Raw genomic sequence first — 9,244 nt, 5'->3', positions numbered from 1 at the left:
GACACTCCCGGCCTATGAGCAGTCAACAAATTGCTCATAAGTATATGTTATTGTAAATTTTAAACGATTTCTAAGGGACATAAATGATTTATGGATCTTTTTAAAGAAAGTCCGTGTGGCATTTTTACTAAACACGAACGAATAAGGCCGTCGCGACCGCGAAATATTTCTTCTATTCTACCTAACTTCCATAATTGACGCGGTATATTTTCTTCTGTGACAATTACAACATCTCCTATCTTTAATTCTTTATCTACTTGACTTCCATTTCTTCCAGAAATTTTCTACAAGTTTCTCTTGATATTTCCATCTCTTTTTTAAATCGTCCTTAGTTGCATTTGGTAAATCTTTCTTAGCGTGTGTTGGAAGACAAGTTATTCTTTTTCCCGTTAAAAAATGCGCTGGCGTCAATGGAAAGGGTTCTCCAGCATCATCATTAACGTTTGTCAATGGTCTCGAATTTATTACGGCTTCTACTTCGTTTAGAACTGTGCATGTTTCTTCAAAGTTTAAAAACGCGTTGCCTACAATTTTTCTTAGAATTACTTTCACGGACCCCACCAGGCGCTCCCACCATCCACCGTACCATGGGGCTCTTTCGACAATGTATTTCCAGGTGATCCTTTTTTCGGTGAAAAATTCTAACATTTGGGTTTTGTTCAATTGTTTCCATAAAATGAGTAGTTCTTTTTCGGCTCTTTTAAATGTCTTTGCGTTGTCTGTATATATGATTGTAGGCAGGCCTCTTCTTGATATAAATCTTCTTAGTGATAATAGGAAACTTTCCGTGCTTAAATTGGGGATTAATTCGAGATGAATCGCTCTGGTGGTGGCGCATGTATATAACGCGATGTATGATTTATCCTTCTTGTTTTTCTCTGTTAAATTTTTTACGTATATGGGTCCGGCAAAGTCTATACCGGTTACCTCGAAGGCTTGTCCTTTAATTAATCTGTCCTTTGGAAGAGGAGCAGTTTCTTCTTTTCTAGGATGTACTCGCCATTTTTTACACAAGAGACAATTAAAGATGATTCTTTTTGTTTGTTGACGTCCTTTCAGAATCCAAAACTTTTCTCGCACCTGCGTTAAGGTGTCAGATAATCCTGAATGGAGAGTCAGTAAATGTGCTTTCTTGATTTGAAGATCAGTGTAATGATGTGCTTTTGGGAGAATAATAGGATGTTTTTCTTCAAAGGAAAATTCCGATAATTGTAATCGTCCACCCACCCTCATTATTTTTTTTCGTCGAAGAATGGGTTTAGCTGTTTGATTTTTGAATCTTTGGAGATTTTCTCTTTTCGTCTTAAAGCTGATATTTCTTTCAGAAATTCCCGTTCTTGTATATACTTGATCCAATAGTTCTCTGCACTTTCAATTTCATTTGAAGTAAGCGGTCCTGACCTTTTGTCGTCCTTATTTTGGAAATTGTGCTTCCATCTTCTTATCCAAGCGGTTATTCGATGTAAACGATTGATATTTTCATACCTTTCCATATTTATTGGCGATTCTAGGACCTTTGTTTTTACAACGTTTTGAGCTGTGATTTTAAACGAAGGTCTTAGTTCTTCTTCTATATTCGTATCGATAGATTCTTTTATTTTCTTCGCTGGCCAATTTTCTTCTGTCAATCTTAGCCAAGATGGTCCTTTCCACCACTTTTCATTCTCTCCCAATTCTTTTAAATATTGACCTCTAGTTAGAAAATCAGCCGGATTATCTCTGCTAGAACAATGATTCCAATATTTTGGATCAGTAGCATTTTGGATTTCTCTAACCCTATTAGCAACGAACGGTTTCCACCGAAGCGCTGAGCCTTTTATCCAATGAATGATGATCGTTGAATCACTCCAAAAATTTAATTTGGATTCACTAAAAAGTTCTTTTAGTCTTAAGGTTAGTCTAGTCCCCACGAGGGCTCCAAGCAATTCAAGTCTGGGTAGAGTTACTTTCTTTATAGGTGCTACTCTTGATTTCGATGAAACGAGTGAGACTACAATTCTTCCTGATTTTGTTATATAACGAACGTATACCACGGCCCCAAATGCCTTTTCACTAGCGTCCGTGAAACAATGAAGCTGAGATTCTATAATTTCTTCATTATTGACTTCTTATTGATAAAATCTTGGTAAACTTATCAAGTTTATGTTTTTGAGGCTCGAACTCCATTGACGGTATTTTTCTTTAATTTCTTCTGGCAATTCATCATCCCACTCGATACCTATTTCCCAAATTTCTTGGAATGTTTTATGATAATCGTGTAAGGTGACAAAAATCCTAAAGGATCAAATACTTTCGCTGATATACTTAAAACTATGCGTTTCGTTTCGTTTTCTTTTCCCAAGGAGTTAATTAAATCTTCCATTTCAAATGTGAATACGTCCAACTCTGGATTCCACGCTAATCCTAAAATTTTAAAGATGGTCAATGCATGTGACTGCTTTTGTTCTTCAGTATTATTTTCGATCCATTCTTCTTCTTTCCATCTTTGGAGGAGAATTTCAGAATTGGAATTCCACTTGCGTAATGTCATGCCAGCTGCGTGCATTATTTCCTAACATTCTTTCGCTCGCTTATAAGCTGCTTCTTCGTTTTTGCCACCCGATGTCAGATCGTCAATGTACATGTTTTCTTCTATCATCTTAGTAGCCTCGGGATACTTTATTTCAAATTTCTTAGCATGCTCTCTGATTGTGCCTGCCAGCAAAAAGGGGCTAGACGATACGCCAAATAAAACTCTAGTAAAGCGCATGATTTTAATTTTTACTGGCTCAGAAAACGCATAGGGTTCTTCTATCCACAAGAAACGCACAGAGTTTCTATCCCTTTCATTAATATAAATTTGTAAAAATGCCATTTTTACATCTGCTACAAAGGCTACCTTATTCATGCGAAATCTGACAAGATTGTCAAAAAGGTCTGGATTTAAGTTTGGGCCTGTGTGCAGGCAATCGTTGAGGGACACTTTCCCATTTTCTCGAGTAGAGGCGTCAAATACGACTCGAACTTTTGTCGTAGTTCTATTGTCCTTCACCACACCTTGGTGGGGTAAGTAGGAGACCTTTTCTGTTAAGTTTCTCTCTTCTTTCGGAATCGGTTCTATTATGCCTTCTTCCATATATAATTTCATAGTTTCGCTATATGCTTTAAAATATTCTTCGTCTTTTTCAAATTTTTTCATAAGGCTTAAAAGTCTCCTTCTGGCCGATAAATAATTATTCGAAAGTTCTTCTTTATTTTCTTTCCAAGGGAGGTCCACCGTATATCGTTCTCCGTCGTATTTCATGCCTTCTTTAAAATTCTTCATATTCCGATTTTCTACTTTCGTCATAGCTTCATTGGGTTTGTCACAAATTCCCAAACTTTCGATTTCCCAAAATGCCCTTAAAGTTTTTGAGATCACTTCTTCTTCATTCTGATTTACGATTGGGTTCATTCCCACTAAAGATACCCCCAAAGTAGCGCAGTTGTAAACGCTTGAAACTTCTGTTGGCCCTTGGATTATCCATCCAAAGATACTATCGATAGCAACCAATTTCTCTGAAAGCCTCTTAATTCTACCCGTCATCACTTGCCAATAATGATCTGATCCTATTAATAATGTTAATTCATTTTCTGTTTCTTCTGTGGTTACATCAGCTAACATTAGCCCTTAATTTTTCAACTGCCTTCTTATATTTTCTCCAGGAATATGGAATTTGGCTGTGTTTATTTCTGGAGTTTCAATGGCTTCTAACTCTATGCATCGATCGTCATTAAGGCTTTTCAAAGTAACTTTAACCTTTCTTCTCGCTACTGTCGTTGGATGGTTCGCCCCAAAAACATGCAAATTTACTCTAACTTCTCCGATTACGGGTAATCCTAATTTTCGTGATACATTTTCTTTTATGAAGGAAGTCTGACTTCCGCTATCGATTAGCATTCTTATGTTCTGTGAATTTTGTAACCCCGTTAACTTCGCTCTGGCCGTCTGTAATAGTGGGGTCGACTAATCTGCAGGTCCTCTGAATGTCTGAAATGCAGTCCACGGTAGGAAACCTACTATTTGTAGTATGCAGGTTCGGTTCACATTTACAAATATAAGAAAGCAATTCTAAAATTCATTGCCTAACATAGGGTCCAACAAAATTAGAGTTTCAACTCTGAAATCTTTTGACTAAAATGCGGTACTCTGAAATGCAGTCCTCGACAATTATTACTTTTAACTCTGAAAGCTTTTGACTAAAATGCAGTACTCTGAAATGCAGTCAGTCCTCAAAAATCCTAATTTCAACTCTGAAATCTTTTGACTAAAACGCAGTACTCTGAAATGCAGTCCTTGAAAATTATTAATTACAACTCTGAAATCTTTTGACTAAAACGCAGTACTCTGAAATGCAGTCCACGAAAAGTATTAATTTCAACTCTGAAATCTTTTGACTAAAACGCAGTACTCTGAAATGCAGTCCACGAAAAGTATTAATTTCAACTCAGAATTCGGTTGACTAAAATGCAGTACTCTGAAAAGCAGTCCACGAAAATAATAAATTTCAACTCTGAAATCGGTTGACTAAAACGCAGTACTCTGAAATGCAGTCCTAAAAAATCCTAATTTCAACTCTGAAATCTTTTGACTATAACGCAGTACTCTGAAATGCAGTCCTAAATAATATCAAATTAATAATTTTCGAGGACTGCATTTCAGAGTACTGCTTTTTAGTCAAAAGATTTCAGAGTTGAAATTAGGATTGTTTAGGACTGCATTTCAGAGTACTGCGTTTTAGTCAACCGATTTCAGAGTTGAAATTAATAATTTTCGAGGACTGCTTTTCAGAGTACTGCAGTTTAGTCAAAAGATTACAGAGTTGAAATTAGGATTGGTTAGTACTGCATTTCAGAGTACTGCGTTTTAGTCAACCGATTTCAGAGTTGAAATTAATAATTTTCGAGGACTGCTTTTCAGAGTACTGCATTTTAGTCAACCGATTTCAGAGTTCAAATTAATAGTTTTCGAGGACTGCATTTCAGAGTACTACGTTTTATTCAAAAGATTTCAGAGTTCAAAATAATAATTTTCGAGGACTGCATTTCAGAGTACTGCGTTTTAGTCAACCGATTTCGGAGTTGTAATTAATAATTTTCGAGGACTGCATTTCAGAGTACCGCATTTTAGTCAAAAGATTTCGAGTTGAAACTCTAATTTTGTTGGACTGTATGTTAGGCAATGAATTTTAGAATTACTTTCTTATATTTGTAAATGTGAACCGAACATGCATACTACAAATAGTAGGTTTCCTACCGTGGACTGCATTTCAGACATTCAGAGGACCTGCAGATTAGTCGACCCCGTAATAGTACGGTGTTTTCTTTATCATCATACTTTGGTATGGCATTTGACATGCAATTAACTTCTTTCGGAACAGTCTCTTTTTCGACGCCAAGATTTTCTGTATTTCGACTCGGTTCTTTCTTTTGACTTTCTTGGTCTCTAATTTCTCGTACTTCGCATACCGCAGCATGATGTCTTCGTTGACACTTGTTACACGTTATTTTAGTGTCACAATATTTCGTCAAATGCCCAACTACCAAGCAATTGAAACATCTCCCTTTCTGACTCAAAATTAATTTTCTTTTTGAAATATTTGTCACATTCCTGCACGCATCTGATCTATGGGTATTTCTTTGACAAAAGATACAAAAACCTGACGAAGGGGGAACTGTTACTGTATTGAGAGCTGACGTAGATGAAGGGGGTTTTCGTTCAGGTATACTTCTAAAGGTGTTAGGTAAGTTTGGCCCCCGCCCTATTGGCGTTTTGTTGAAAGGATAAATTTTCGATGAACTTGAAATAGCGCTATGTTCTATTGGCTTGGTTTTAAAGAGAAGCGCTCTCTCCCGACTATGAAGGTCTTTTCTTATGAAATCCAATAATTCTTCTATTTCGAATTCTTTATCAAGATCAGCTGTTCTACTATACTCGATGCTAATGTCGTCTGGTAATTTACTTAATAACATTGGGCAAAGAATAGTGCTATACTTCTCTGACGCATTAACACCCATAGATTGTAGACCTTCTACTTCTAATTCACACGTATCGAAAAATCGACGATAGCCCGCCAAGTCATTAGATTTCATTAAAGGGGATACATGCATTAATCGGTTAATATGAGCTGTAACCAACGCTTCCCTACGTCCAAATCTCTCTTTCAATTTTTTAATCGCGGCATTATAATTCGCGTCTGTTACCGATAGCCTAGCAATAGAATTTAACATACAATTATTATGTATTGCCGTTTCGTATTGAGACCAAAAATTGGTCCATTTATCAATATCTCCGTCAAATTTTACTATCTCTAATTTTGCCAAAGTCATGCTATTGTTCCAATTCATTAAAGGTACTTGCGAATACTGTTGTTGTTGTCTTGTAGGCTGGGATTCTTCTTGTTCTCCTGATAAAGCGGCATTCTGATCCAAATTTAGGTGAGAGGCATTACTTGGATGAGTTGTTTCTCTAGGTGGAGTGACAGACGCACGGTCACGCGCACTTTCCGCTTTACTTGATTTCAACGCGTATTCGATTACTGTTTTTGCTTCTATAATGTCATTCTCGTAGCTTTCTCGCGAATCCATATCCTTGTCCAACTGCTGTCCAGTCAGGTACTTGTCGATAATAATTTCGTTCGCTAACAACGCTTCTTCTTTCAATTTTAATTGATTCACGTACGTTGTTAATTGGACTTCGTTTATTTCTGATTTCTTCGTTTCAGCATTAATCTTCTTAAATAATGTGGTTAATTGTCTTCTGATGCCTGATCTTTTTCCTTTTGCTTTGTCCAACTCTTCTTCTTCTTCTCCAGATACATATTGTTCCTCATCGTTGTTCTCAGCCCTTATAGTTCGTAATATCTCCTCGGAGTTCTTCTTTTTTCTCGATTTCTTTATGAATATTATTCTTTCTTCTTTTTTATAAATTAGCTTATACACTAATTGCTCCCGGGTTTCGGCACCATTTTATGATTCGAGAAACAATCCGAGTCGTAATTTGGTTTATTTTATAATTTTATTATACTGTTGGAAAAATTCTTATACATTTCAAAACATTTTCGGAGAGCTAACTATACGCGACTTCTTTCGTTCGATTTTACTTTGCCTCTGACCATATTTTACGATATTTCTTTAAAATTTCCCTACTTTAAAAATAGGTAGTCTTTTTCTGTATATATGTATATTAATCACAAATACTGTCAAGTTACTCTTCTTGGAAAAATTTCTATTTCGGTTAGTCATTTTATGGTCAGATATTTGTAGTATTTTAAAGTTAATAATATGAAGTAAATTTTTTTATAAACCTTTTCGTACAAATCAATATTACAGTTATTTTAAAAACAATTAACAAAATATAAACCATATAAACTTTCTGAAAATGTATGCCTAGTCGCGACAAATACAGACTACAAAAATAGTTATAATAAAATTTAGCAGCGGTGGCTAAATGTTTCTCGTTAGTTTTTAATTGTATTAACTCGCTAAGCCAGATTCAAAATAAGAAATTCCAGATAGGGTTTTTAGAAACCGTAGACTCATGATATTTCGCATGATTTGCGGTCTTGTTAATTTGTGTTAAAAGCAGTGCCTTCATTGCCACTGAGAATGATCATCTTGGACCTATCATGGGCTCCAATTTAAATTCTGGACTAGCAGGGGAGGGTAAATACTTTGAAAGTCAAATGAAATTGTTGAAAGGTTGTACGCGGTTCGAAGAAAACTATAGGGGATACACCTGGCTGGGAATGCCAAATCGAAAACTGTGTGGGATAAAAGCTATTAGAAATTGTCAGCCCATTTAATAAGGAAAGGTAAACTAAAATCAAGCTTACCCTTTGATAATTTGGTTGGAAACGTTTAATGATAAATTGCACGATAATACATCAACTCGAAAAATATCGCGAATAGAGAAAGTGTGAAACCAAAGATGCAAACACGAAAGAAAACCAGCAACATGTAAATGTCTATGACCGAAAATGCTTCTGGAATTTCGGGGAGTTGACAAGGATGAAGTTCTGGTCTCGAAGTTGGATGGAAATCCTCGAAACAATGACATTCAATCAGTTGACGTAATCTGTTAATATAAGATGTACAGTGTTGCTATGTATGGAACTGTCTAGTTTTAAAACTTCACGCATGCTTACGGAATACAAATAAGGTATTTAAAGAAATTGGATAACAATTATAGGAAACCCTTTTCAAAAGCGATAATCAATTAAAAACTCCCTTTTGTTGGGTGGCAGTCGCTAATACCAAAAGTATATATATAAACAAAAAAAGAATACTTCATTAACAATTCCTTGCCTTTGGCTGTAGACGACATGTAAACTTATTAGCAAACTACCCTCAGCTCAACCGCCTACAGAAACTAACGAATCGGGGTAGAGCTGCTTGACGACATTGGTTTATAAAAAAGTAGTACATCCAATTTGTACGTTAATTTTTGGTACTAGAGCCAGCATCTGCTACTTTATGAGCCTATTCACGGCTTGTTCCCCTGTGCCACTCTCGGGAAGGTAATCAAATGCAGAGGGGGTCGACACTTTTATATGATAAGTGAGGGCTTCTCATATTACACGGTGCGAGTAAGTTTCAACGAAGTATGTTTTTTGTTTTTATATACATATATACTTTTGCTAATACAGTAAACTTAGTATTAGGAGAGCGTTTTTAGATGTACACATATTTCAAAAGAGCTTTTTCATATAACCTTTTGTTCACAGCTGTGACGATGGCTCTCGAACAATTCCGACGAAACAGAATTACTCTGTTAGAGATTCTTAATGGTCTAGTTTTCATCTTGCAATTCCCCGTTCGTGTAAATCTTTCTCTCACAATAGGCCAGAGTCGAACGAAGCTGGTTCCCAAAAAGAGCTCCCTTTTTTCAATGCCACGATGGATTTCCGAATTTCTTTTTATAAAATCCGTTGTCTGATCCGAAAATTTGGGGTTCATATCGGTGCGTCTCATAAGTTCTCGGAAAGCTGGATTATCAACCTTCTGCAAATATTGATTAATATCAAAATCGGCCTTATATTATACATTTCTGTTTTTTAGGGACCTCCGAGTTTCAACTCCATAAGAGAAGATTATTTATACCCTGGGTTATCTTTGACCCACGCACACCCCGACACGACCAGTGTAATACCTCTCCGTGGCGTCATCCTCAATCGGAGAGGTAAAAATTGACAGAGTCTCACCTTGAAAAATGACGTGCTGCTTG

At 36.3% G+C, this 9,244-nt stretch overlaps 1 long non-coding RNA gene across 1 annotated transcript; it reads right to left on the bottom strand.

The window, feature by feature from the left end:
• Positions 1–7,869: 7,869 nt before the first annotated feature.
• On the bottom strand, positions 7,870–8,969 carry LOC149584175 (uncharacterized). Its single transcript, XR_016380332.1, has 2 exons — positions 8,732–8,969; positions 7,870–8,095 (listed from the first exon to the last, which is right to left on the bottom strand). It is a non-coding gene; the product is annotated as an uncharacterized LOC149584175 (long non-coding RNA).
• Positions 8,970–9,244: the final 275 nt, after the last annotated feature.

Source organism: Phalangium opilio, unplaced genomic scaffold, assembly GCF_054372755.1.
Source record: "Phalangium opilio isolate 3A_F unplaced genomic scaffold, DU_Popi_V2 ptg001170l_1, whole genome shotgun sequence".
In the NCBI taxonomy this organism is placed as follows: domain Eukaryota; kingdom Metazoa; phylum Arthropoda; class Arachnida; order Opiliones; family Phalangiidae; genus Phalangium; species Phalangium opilio.
Note: the sequence above shows the minus strand (reverse complement) of the source record. Positions and strands in the feature narration are given on the sequence as shown.